At 36.7% G+C, this 13,137-nt stretch overlaps 1 long non-coding RNA gene across 1 annotated transcript in view; it reads left to right on the top strand.

Moving 5' to 3' along the window:
* The window catches only part of LOC147825040 (uncharacterized), a 57,921-nt gene that overhangs the window by 29,329 nt on the left and 15,455 nt on the right, over window positions 1–13,137 (top strand). The window contains exons 5-6 of the long non-coding RNA XR_015441225.1: window positions 1,342–1,462; window positions 12,952–13,027. This is a non-coding gene — a long non-coding RNA (uncharacterized LOC147825040). The remainder of the gene's footprint in view (window positions 1–1,341; window positions 1,463–12,951; window positions 13,028–13,137) is intronic.

Below are 13,137 nucleotides of genomic sequence, written 5' to 3'. Positions count from 1 at the left end.
TGAACAGCATGACCATATTTATGTAAATTTTAAAATCACAAAACTTACAGTGTATATTGCTTATAGGGCTATGGATGTGGGGTGAAAATCATAAAACCATGAACATGAATAGACACCAATTTAATGAGTTTCATTGTGTTTGGGAAAACAGGAAGGAAATTAGGATAGGTTATGTTGAAAAGAAAAGTCAACTCTTTCTATAATGTTTTTCTCACTTTCAAAATAGGTCAAAAACACTATTTCAAATGTTACCTTTTTTATCTGCCTAACTTATATAGAGACATTGTTATTCTACGAACTTTATTTGACAGAAAAATCTATAAAAAGATGTGAAAAATGCAGTGTAAATTTTCCATAGTTCTTTGATGCTGTTATTTTTCAATCATCTGTTTTATATTGTTCATATGACTGCTTGCCTTCCTAATTAAGAGTAGCTTTGAATTGACAGTGTTTTATACAGCAATTTTCTGGTTCAGACTCTAATGACAACCAGAATATAAATGTTCTCACCTTATATGTGTGGAGTGCTTTATCTTTTCTCAGTACTCTTACATCTGTCTTCTCATTTTGTGTTCACAATTTCTTTCACCATCAATCTTAGTTTCAAATCTATTCACCATGTTAATGCATGTTTCATCTTTCTATTGCAGTTACATTAAGTTTGGGTTCCTGACCCTGAGATACCAAATCCCAGGGCAGTTTACATAGGAAGTGACCCACAAAACACTGGTAGGTCAAGTGAGACAGGGAGAGAAAGAAGTTAAGAGGCAGCACGTGTAGAGTAGCTTACTGTTTAGGGCTATTGAGGCTCAATTTGACTCCTTTGTGTAAACTCCTGTGGATGGTTTTCACAATAGACACAGTGAGTCATTTGTGATAGAAGTTGGCAAAACCAGAAGTACTTATGATCAGGGCCTTTACAAGAAAAGTTGGCTAACCTGTGCTCTAGAGCATACAACTGGGAGAAGCATCCATATTTCCAAGAGTTCTGAGAGTTTCCAGTGTGAAGAAATGTGCAAGAAGGAAAACAGCCATAAAAATTTCATTTTTAAAGAAGTAGGTTAGGGACAAAATAGTACTTCTATAAGAACAAATATTGATCGTTTGGCCTAAAAAATGATCAAGATCCAAGCAGACACTTGAGACAGTTATAACTCTACTATGGAATGAGTTGGAAACAGTTCAGGCTTAGGAAATAGTGATCATTCATTGTGCCAGAAAACAACTAATTAAAGATTATGGTAGTAATTAGCCAAGACTATGTTCAGGCTGGGAACAGGAATAGATAGTGGTTGCCAATAATGACTGCAGAAAACTAAGGAAGATTACCTGTCATTCCAGGAGAGGAGAAAACAAAAACAACAAAACTAAAATCCATGAATGAAAGGGAACATGTATTGTTCCCTTCCTGTGTCCTGAGGGTGATAAGGAAGACTGAAGAAGGAAAATCTACCTACTGCAGGTAGGTTTAGAAGGTATCTAAAAGTGATAGCTATTTTTGTTAAATAGACTGGTTTTTAGAATTTAGTTTTACAGATAAGTTGAGTCAATTGTACAGGGTTCCCATATATTTTCTTCTCCACAGTTTCCCTTAATATTAACATCTTGCATTAGTGTGGTACATTTGATACAGTTAAGGAACCAACACTTTTATATGTTTTATTAAGTAAAGACTATAGTTTACATTAAGGTTCACTCTGTGTTGTGTAATTCTATGAATTTTGACAAATGCATAATGTTACATATCCATCCTAATAGTATTGTATGGAATAATTTCTTTACGCTGAAACTTCCCTGTTCATATATTTACACCTCCCCTCCCATTCGCCCCCAAACCTAATAACCTAATAACCTGGTGACACCTGATGCTTTTTATTGTATACCCATATCTATATCTACATCTACATCTATATGTATATGTCCTCGCACTGCAGGGAATTGAACACAGGTCCTCCAGCATGGTAGGCAGTACTCTACCACTGAGCTCTAAGCTCACTCCATAGCCCAAGTACCTTAGTTTTGCCTTTTCCAGATGTCATACAGTTGGAGTAATACAGTAGGGAGGAGTTTTAGGCCAAATACTTTCACTTAGGACTATGTATGGAAGGGTTCTCCGTGCACCTTCCCCCCTTACTGGAAGTTGAATACAAGAAGCACTGAACTTCATTTTTAACCTTTTTCAATTTTATTTTGAGATCTGATCTCACCAAGTTACCCAAGCTGGCCTCGAACATGTGATCTTCTTGCTGCATCCTTCTAAGTGCCTGAAGTTAACAGCATGTGCCACCACACCTGACTTCTTTGCATGTATATTTCCTTTTGTTTTGTTGCTGATATTCAGTCCTGGAGATTGAACCCAAGGCTTTGGACATGCTAGGCAAGCAGGCTACCACTACACTACATACCAGCCCCTCTTTTTATGTTGTTATTGCTTTTTGCATTGCTTCATGATATTCCATTGTATGAATGTACTAAAGTTTGTTCATACACTCACTTATTGATATCACTTGGTTGTTTCTAGTTTCTGGCATTTTATTTCTCCTATATGTTTTGTAGATTGTATCTTGCAGGGAATTGGTCCATTTCATTTAAATTATCAAATTTGTGACATAGTGTAGCTGACTCACCCCACTGGCCATGTCAAGCTTTCTACTGGGACCTGGACCTGGTACTTTGTTCTTCTTGATGTGGGGGCAAGGAAGGATGAATGACAAAGGGACGTGAATCAGTTTAACTTTGGGCAGCCAGAGGGCTCTTGCCTCTTAGGAGCCCCAGCATCTGGCTCATCTTGCATTTATTCACCTAAACACTGGTACAAGCAATCAAAGTAGCACAAGGTTCATCTGCTTTCCAATATCCACTAGTACATACTCTGGTAAACAACTTAATCTTAGGTGTTCTAGCTTTTCCCTGGAACCCACAATATGGAGTCACCCTGAGTGCAGCGTTTCTCCTTTGTGCTCAGAGAGGCCAGTTAGGCCTTGCTTCTCTGGTCTCTGACAGCATAGAGTTGTTCAGAATACTGTTAATTATCTTCTTCATTTCAACGAGCTCAATATTGATGTCCTCTCTTGTTGTGATATTAGTAATTGACCTCTTTCTCTCTTTGTCTTGATTAGCCTGGATAGAATTTATCGATTTCATTGATCTTCAAAGAACCATATTCTGGTTTTAGCAATATTTAAAAATTTTTTAATTTTTCAATTGTATTGATTTATGCAATAATTTTTATTGTTTTTATCTTTTGTTTGCATTCATTTTATTTATTTCTTTATTTTGGTACCAGGGATCAAACTTGGGACCTTGCACTTGTGAGGCAGCTGGCGGAACCACTGAGCTAAATCCCTGGCCCTTGCATTCTTTTTATATTGCTCTCATTTGTGTAGCTTCCTAAAGGGGAAGCTTAGAATACTGTTTCTTTTTTTCTAACACTATGCTTTCAAAGTTATCAATTTTCCTGTATGCACTGGTTTTGCTGCCTTCAACATATTTTGATAATTTGTGTTCTCATCATTTACTTTAAAATAGTTTAAAGTTTCTTGAGACTCTCCCGATAAATGTTATTTGGAAGTGTGTTACATTCTAAATATTTTGTGAATTTTCTAGCTATGTTTCTATTATTGATATCTAGCTTAATTTCATTGTAGTACAAGAACAAACTATGATTTGTTAACATCTCTCCTGTGGCCTAGAATGTGGTCTGTCTTAGTAAATGTTCCATGTGAGCTTCAAGAGAATTTGTTCTACTTTGTTGGATGAAGTATTTATTAAATGTCAGTTACATCCAATGAATTGATGGTGGCCTTTCATTCAACTATGCACTTCCATTTTTTCTTTCAGCTGCATCTATCAATTACTGATTGAAGAGTGTTGAAGTTTCCAACTATAATAATGTATGTGTCTATTTCTTCTTGTAGCTCTAATGGTCTTTTTCCCATATATTTTGATAATCCGTTGTTCAGGGGCATATATGTTAAGATTTACTATGCCTTCTTGGAGAGTATGACTCCATTTATCATTATCTATCACAATTCTTTATCCCTGATTCTTTCTTGAAGTCTGCTTTGTCTGAAATTGATATTGCTAGTTCAGATTTCATTTGGTTGTGTTGCCATGGTATATCATCTTTCTCTATCCTTCCACTTTGACTTATGTCAAATGGAATTATGTAGAATAGAAAAGCTATACTTGAATTTTTTTCAAAAGTATACTCTGACAGTCTTTATGTTTAAATTGATATATTTAGGTAATTCATATTAAAAATAATCATTGATATAGTTCGGTTAATCTCTACCATGCTTGTGTTTTCTAGTCATGACAGTTTTTCATTTCTTTAAAAATCTTCCCTCATTTTTCTTTTGTTTCTTTGTTAATTTTTTAATTTTAAGTTCTTTTATTGGTACATTTTAGGTATATGATTCATTTACATTTATCATTGGATGTTTGTACCTGTACATGATGTATCTTGGTTCTTATTTTTTTCCCTCATTACCTGTGTGCCATTCACCCCCTCTACCCTTCCCTATTTACATAGACATCATTTCCATTTATTTTTTCTTTTCTGATAGTTTTTCCTTTCCCTCTTTATCTTTCCCATTCCCCTCCCTTCACCCCTTCATCTTTGGACCATTTTTCCTATTTCAAATTATCAACTATTCATTTAATCATTTTAACCCTTGTTTACACTATCAGTTGCTCACAGTAGTGAAACTATTTGGTATTTACACATGTGTGTCCTATTTATTTCACTTAAGAACATGGCCTTGATATACATCCATTTAGCTATAAATGACTCTAGTTTTTCATTCTTTTTTATTCTTTTTCATTCTTTATGGTTTTTATTAAAAAACCCCACATTTTCTTTATCCAGGTTCCAGTTGATGGCCACTTGGGCTGCTTCCAAGCTTTAGCTATTACAAACTGTGCCGCTATGAACATGGGGTCACATATATCACTGTGGTATGATTCTTTTAATTCTTTGGGGAAGATACCCAGCAGGGGAATATCTGGGTCAAATGGGACCTCTAGCCCTACTTCTTTGAGGTATCTCCATACTGATTTCCACAGTGGTTGCACCAGTCTACACTCCCACCAGCAATCGAGAAGGGTTCCTTTCTCCCCACAACCCTGCCAGCATTTGTGATTGGATGATTTCTTGATAGCAGCCATTCTTTGTGGTGTGAGGTGGAATCTCAGTGTTGTTTTCATCTGCATCTCTTGAATGATGAGTGATGTTGAACATTTTTTCATATATTTGTTTGCTGCTTTTACTTCTTTGAGAAATGTCTGTTCCCTTCAGGTGCCCATGTTTGAATTGGGTCTTTGAATCTGGGGGGTCAGATTTTTTTCAGTTCTTTATATATTCTAGAGAGTAGTCCTGTCATTTTTCTTGCCTTGTTTCTTTAATGTATACACTTTCTCTCTTCATTTAGCATATCAATTATACCTTTTAAAAATGTTAGTGTGGGACAAGGATTTAGCTGAGTGGTTTTGCTGCCTGCTGTGCAAGTGCAAGGACCAGAGTTCAATCCCCAGTACCAAAAACAAAAATTAAATAAATAAAATTTTAAAAAAAATGTTAGTGCTTGTCATAGAGTTTGCAATATACATTTACAGCTTATCTAAGACCACCAAGTCTAAGTTGTTAGTTTCAAATAACAGTATACTGCTTCTCTGCTAACATAGGTACCTTAGAGCGGAGCATTCTCAATTCCCCCATGCTACTACTCCCTATGCCAGTGGTGGCAAACCTATGGCACTTGTGCTGCAGCAGGCTGTTTGTATCATTGAAAGCTATAAAAGTTTCACCATCCCTGCCACTGTTGCTGTCACTGATTCCACTCATTCATAAATTATATGCACCCAATATATTGTTGCTACTATTGCTTTGAGCAGTTATCTAATAGATTAAGAATAAAATGTTCTATTATACCTTTCTTTATTCCTCTCCAATGCCCTTTCCTTCTCCCTTCCCTTGTTACTCTCCTCCTCTCCCCACCTTTTTCCTCCCTCTCTCCTGTCTTTCTTCCTTCCTACCTTCCTTAGTTCCTTCTTTCCTTTCTGCTTCTTTGGTCTCTCTCTTGTCATATTTGATTTCTATCTCTAAAGAACTTACTGGAACATTTCTTGTCTAGCATATCTGTTGGCATTACATTTCTTCAGTTGTTATCTGAAAAACATTTTTTTCTTTATGTCAGAAGGAAATTTTTGCTGTACAAAGAATTTTAGCATTGTGTGGATGGGTTATTTGTTTCAACACCTTAAATATTTTACTGCATTCTCTTCTTGCTTACATGATTTCTGAGAACGCTGGTGTAATTCTTACCTTTGTCTTTCCGTAGGTAAGGTCTTATCTCCCTGCATTTTACAAGATTTTCTTTGTTTTTGATTTTTACACCTTGAATTTGATATGTGTACTTATAATTTTTTCTGTATTTACCTTGCTTATTGTTGTAAAAGTTCTTGAACCTGACTTTGGTGTGTGTCCGTAATTTTAGAAAATTCTGAGCTACTATTACTTCAGTTATTTTTTATGTTCCTCTCTTCTTCTAGAGTTCTCATTATGGGCATGTTATGCCTTTTGTAATTGTCCCACAATTCTTGAATGTTCTGGGGTTTTTTTTATTCTTTTGTTTTCTCTTTGTCTTTCAGCCTAGGGAGTTTCTATTGACTTATCATCCAGCTCACTGATCTTTTCCCCAGTCATTTCTAGCCTGATCATCCTTCAAGGCATTCTTCATTTCTGCCACAATGTTTTTTTGTATCTCCCATTTCCTTTTGATTCTTTGTTAGAGTTTCCATTTCTTTTTGATTATGTGACTGAACTGTTCTTTTTTATAGGTATTAATTTTAGGGTATAGTAGTTTTTTAAAAGGCTGGTTTTCATTGTGGGATTTTCATACAGGCATATAACATATTTTGATCATATCTAGCCCCCTATTACCCTGCCTCACACCTACTTCTTCCTCTTCTTTATTCTCTTTCTCTGGTCAAGTAGTGTCCCTCCTGCTTTCATGTCCATTTTTAAAAAATCCACGTACTTATTTTCTGAGTCTGGCTTGTTTCACTTAATGTGATGGTCTTTATTTCCATCCATTTTCCCACAAATGACATAATTTTGTTTGTTCTATGGCTGAATAGCACTCCATTGTGTGTACATATCATATTTTCTTCAACCATTGATCTGTTGATTTTCATTTAGACTGATTACATATCTTGGCTATTTTGAATTTGTGCCACAAGAAACAAAGATATACAAGCTTCTCTATAGCATATTGACTTAATTCTTCTGTTACCCATGTGTTCTTAAATGTTTTCTACTTTTTCCATTGGTTCTTGCTCTGATTCAACTCTACTCATTGCATTTTGATTCTGGCACCATCTGTAATTCACAAGTTAATTGTTTAGCCCTCCACAAGTCTGCCTCTTTCTCTAGATGCCAACAGCAAGTGTGGTCCCCATATTTCCTATGCTTCTGACTTACAAGCTATAAATTTTGAAGTCCCAACAACCACTCCAATTTTGATAATTCACTCTAATGACTCACAGAACACATTACAAATGCTATACTGCTGGGGATTTAGCTCAGTGGTTCTGCCGCCTGGCTTGCAAGCGCAGCTTCCCAAAAATGCTGTTCTTACAGATACAGTTTTATTATGAAGGAAACACACAAGAAAAGTTCTGGATAGGCCGGGATTCTGTGCTCTTGTATCCTTTCTATGGAATCTGGATGTAGCATTGTCTGTGCACCGCAGTGTCTTCATGATTTGGGATGCTCCACTTGGTGTCCAGAGTTTTCGTATGGGCTGTCATCATACAGGCATGACTGTGTAAACCACTGGGCATGTGACTGAGTTCAATCTTCAGTGCTTTCTCCTTCATGGAGGTCAGACTGGCCCAGGATTCCAGCCTTCTCATCATGAGTTTGGTCTCTCTAGTGACCAGCCCTGATCCTGAAGCTAATTAGGCATCTACCATGAGTCATTTCATTAAGATCAACATTAACACAAACATGCCCATAACTGAGGAAGTTCCAAGGGATTTTGAAATTCTTTGCCAGGAATGGGATCAAAGACCAAATAAATTTTTTAGCATACCATAAAACCTTTAATATATCAATCACAGTTGTTGTAAGCTTCTTATCTGACAATTTCAAAATCTGTGTTATATCTGAATCCAGTACTGATGCTCATACTGTTTCTTCAGATCGCATTTTCTTCTTGCCTTTAGTATATCCAAAATTTTGTTGTTGGGCACTGAGGCAGTCAGGCTATCAGTATAAAGATGATATTAGTCTGGCCAGGACATGGGTGTTTCCTGTTTAAGGTTTATCATAACTGTGCACCAAAGATTCCATTTTTCTCTAATTTCCCATTGTTTGCCACTTCCATGCTGTCTCCAAGTCTCCTAAGAACCTCTTCTTAAATAGAATGTCTCTCTTAGGTGTCTCATTTGTAACCCACTGTTTTTATATAGGAGCCCTGTCAGTGTGGGGATAAAATTTTGAGGAAGGGAAGCATTCCACCTTAAAATTATATATCAGTTTTTTAAATGGACTTGAGTTCCCGAGTTGTAGCCATCAGTAATTTTCTCAACTTTTTTTTCCCTATTATGCAAGACAGAAAATCTAGAATGACTAACAATGCCTAGCTGCTCTTCCTCTTCATCAGATAAGGCTGTAGCAAAGTAGCTTCCCTTGAGCACAATCTCTTTAGAGAAAGTAGAACTGTCTGGGCTTATTTCAAAGTGGTTACTTCTGTTCTTCACTGCTCACAGAAGAGATTGTCTCTCATATTTTACTCACACCTGGTGGGTCTTCTGAAGGCCAACCCCATACCAGTATAGGAGGCCCCCTAAAACAGGGTACAGTAGATTTTAACTCTGGAGTTAGTCTGCAGTCAGCTTTCAGCAGTTCATCAGTTGCTGTTTATTTGTTCCTACCAGTTTCTATCTCCATATGTCTCTGGTCCCTGTAAACTGTGATTCTCCATACTTGCATGTCTGTCTGGTTTTTGCTGTGGCAGTTTGTGATGTGACCTCAGTGCTCTTGCAGATCTAATTAAAGTTGCTGATTTTTAGTTTGTTCAGCTGTTTTTGTATAGTCAGAACAGGAAAGATAATTTCAGAGCTCTTTGTGTGTCAGAGCTAATCAGGAGGCATGACCAGTATGCAACTAGAAGCAGGGGTCTGAAATCCATATGTACTTAGGCCATGGCCCATGGGGACAGGTGTATTGATTACTTCCAGTGGTCACTGGCTCCTTCATAAAACCAGCTTTTCAGCTAAACTGCATTCTACAAATGTACTACTTGTGAGGTTACTGGTCAATTAAATGCAGTCTTCAGAAGAAAGACCTTTTAGTGAGATTTGGCTTTGTGATTTGAACTGGCCTTTTTGTTTCCACTCTGTCCAATCCCAGAGGCCTTTTCAGCTGATGAATGGGATTCTCATATGTTCTGTTCATCGCTATTACTCTTAATGTATTCTAGAACATGATTTTTCTGGCTTGTAAGCATCTCCAACCCAACTTATGAGTTTTCATCTCTTTGGATTTAAATCAGAAACATTTTAGTAAGTCTGAGCCCTAGAGACCCACTACTAATAAGACTATCACTAGGATGAATGGATGAAGGGGTGTGTGTGTGTCTGTGTGTGTCTGTGTTCAAACCTGTATCAGTGATTTTATATATTTATACCTATGTTATAAATTTGTGTATCTGATTTCTATGCTAGATCTAGTAATATATATATACATATATATATACTTATCTAAATCTTTTTGAACAATTATATAATAAGAATTATTTAATACCTATCTTTGTAAGCACATTTATAAACTTTTGACATGAGATTTGTAAGTTCCTAACCAGCATTAATATTATATTAAGAAATTTGTAATAAAAGTGTCTAACATCTCTTTTCATAAAATATATAACAGTTTAGAAAAATAGTGTATTTTAAGGCATATGTGGAGCAAACTGACATATTCTTTCATCTACAAAAGTTGCAAGAAGTTCATGAGAAACAAAAAGATTGAGTTGTCAGTATTCATAGTGCTTCTCCCTGTTCATTTATTACTTTGTGCACCAGCGTATTCTGGTAAATGCTTAATAACTGGTTCTCCCAAAAGAAATGCCCCAAGTGTGGAATATATTAAATTCTTTAGTGAAAATACCCCCATAATGGTCAATTCCAGGGCCGCGTAACACTGAGTAGCAGAGGCATGCACTAATCAGATCTCGTTAGGTCCTAAGGACTGACTGGAGCATTTGCTGCCTGTAAACAGGAGACAAAGGAGTGTTAGGGGCATCATAACTGTTTGAGAATGTTGACATCTTACAAACATGAGGGGAAAGTCAGAGGTTGGGGCTGGTGAGGCTTCTCAGTGATTTTTCATGGAGATTTTGCTGGTTTCTGAGTGATGATGTGGGCTTTGAAAATATATGGACCATTTGATTTTCAGATACCTAGGCAATCAAGGTGACATTTGTGTTATGCTTTTAGTGTGTCAGGTAGGAAAAAAATTGTCAGTTGGGAAATAATGCTGTTTTTTATTCCTTAGCATTTAGAGTTTAAATATAATGACTTTAGTAATAATCCCACTAATACCTACATGTGTCTTGGTAAGATATCCTATTTTTTCCACAGTATTGACCATTTAATCATTGAAGGTGTTATGTGAAGAGAATATGATGACTCTAAGAATGTTGCTGGTACTGAAGTTTTGATGAGATCCAAAGAGTGTTGACAGTTCCCTAATGAGGAAAGTGGACCAAGGTTATTTGTTGGTAGTTTGATAGAACAGACTGTGTCCTTAAATGTATTTATCACATGGATCTACTTAGGTTCCAGTCAAGACATCACTGTGTACATACATGTTTATTAATGGAGCTTTCCAGGTATCCAGGCAAGTGATAAGGAAGGATAGATAACACCCTTGACTAACACTGAGAAACCATGAAATTAGAACTGTGACACTGGCACTTGTGTTCTCAAGTCTTTTGCTCTCCCATCAGGCTCTCTCCAAGTGCATGGAGATGAGCTCTTGTTACATTTCTCATTAAAGATGTTGTTTCCAGACATCAAGGTAATTAATGATACTGTTGAAATTCTACTGAAATTGTTTTTGGTATGTGTGTGGATCAAATAATGGCTAGCTTAAGTGGGAATGCTCAGCTTAACTGAAGGTGATTCTGGGTGTGGGTGATCCACCTAAGGATTGTTGCCAGAACTGCATAAAAGGAGGATAGGAGGGAAGGAATGCTGGTTGCTGATTTCCCAGGAGAAGCTTTGTTGGAGCTGGAACTCAGTGGCTTTTCTTGCTGTTGCTCCATCAGTGGGTGGGTGGGTGGGGGGTGCTGGTCTTTGCCTTTGTCTTGAGCATCACTTCCTGGCTCCAGTGCAGATCCCTCAGTGTTCTGACATAGATTGTTCACCCTGCCGGCATAGACTTTTGAGCTTCTACCACTTGCCCTTGGGCCTTTTGGTGTGGATTCTTGATATGAACTTGCATGAGACATTGCTGAGGGCTGTAGGCCTCTGGCTGGACTCATGTGGAATATTATGTGGAAAGATCTATTGCACTTTGCTGCATTTGATTTTTTGGGAGAATATTGTAAGACAGTCCTATAAATTTGTATATCCTGTGGTAAATCTGTTTCCTTGGAAACACCAACTAGAGCAGTATGTTTATAGGCAAAAAATAAATTTGTAACAGTAAACATGGATTTTTCTTTATTTGCAGGTATAGACATGCAATAAGATGTGCACCAAACACTGAGATTTTTAGATTTCTGTCAAGACCTTATAGTAACCCTTTCAACTGTTGGTCAGCACACCATGTAGGTAGGTGGTTTCATGTAGGTTCTGATGTAGGCCCAAACCACAGCACAGCTTGGCATCTTACTGGGTTTACCTTCTCAAATATTCTTAAAGATGTATTTTCTAAAGCCTTTGCAGATTTCTATCATGAGATCACAGTTAATCTAACATCAGCCTTTAATGGCAGACATTGCTGTTATGCAAACAAGTGCTGATGTAGACCAAAACTAAAGCACAGACCACCTGATCTTCAGATCACATGAGGCAAGTGAAGTTATGGTTTCCCTACCACTTGCCATCATGATTTCTTTGCCAGTATTCAGGTGAGAAATAATAACATCCTTAGGAACACTTGAAACCATGCAGTTTCTTTTCTGTATTTCAGAGAGAATGTGTAACCCTGTGAGGAGGTTGCACATATCCAAGTATTTATCACATAGTCCCAACTATAGTAATCATAGGAACTAGGCAGATATTCCACGAAGAAATGTTGTCTTATCTGACATTATCCTTGATCTTGGAGAACTACAAGAATCCAGGTAGAGTCCTGTGATCATGGATGTAATAGAAGCTATTCAACAGTTCCTGGTAGGTTGTGTCTTGATTCCTGTCAAGGGTTAACAGTGAACTTAAAAAGTTCATTATCAGGAGATATTTCTGAATTAGAGTAATTATTTTCATGTACAGCACATGCCAGACCAACCAATAAATAATCAAATATCTGAGTCAGTGATGTTTGTTTCCCTACAATTTTTATCATATGATTAAAAAAATGTAAGTATGTAGAAAAGGAATGCAGTATTTTGTATTCTAGAAACCATATTATTGCATTATCTTACATTTAGAGAGAATTTACCCTGGGAATTTCAAATGACTTGCATGTACTCAGGTTATTATTATGCATTTATGCATCATGGTAGTTAACAAGTTAAATATTAGCAGTCATGAGATAATGAGGTTTGGAACAATGATGTTCATGATAAAATAATCAAGAATACAAGTAGAGTTGATGAATCCAGGTGGAAATGAAATCTTGAAATAATGACAATAAAGAAAGTTATTTGAAGGGTCCCAGTAGAAAAGTCTTACCATACTTATACTTGTCACCCATGTTTTTACATTTCCATGCAGATACGGTGGTAAGTCTCATGATGACCAACAGTGGCAGTTTGTTGTATCCATGACCATGATGATCAAGAGGGATAATGTAAGTGTGGGGTCCTTACATTTATTTTAGCATGTTTCCTGTACATATTTAGTAAAGGAATGATTCTGTTTACCACTGCTAGTAACAATTAGCTTATTATATAAAGTTTT

Source organism: Heterocephalus glaber, unplaced genomic scaffold (genome assembly GCF_053883595.1).
Source record: "Heterocephalus glaber isolate CG9 unplaced genomic scaffold, H.glaber_assembly_v1.0 deba00001509, whole genome shotgun sequence".
Taxonomy (NCBI): domain Eukaryota; kingdom Metazoa; phylum Chordata; class Mammalia; order Rodentia; family Bathyergidae; genus Heterocephalus; species Heterocephalus glaber.
This window is presented reverse-complemented; position numbering and strand designations above follow the sequence as displayed.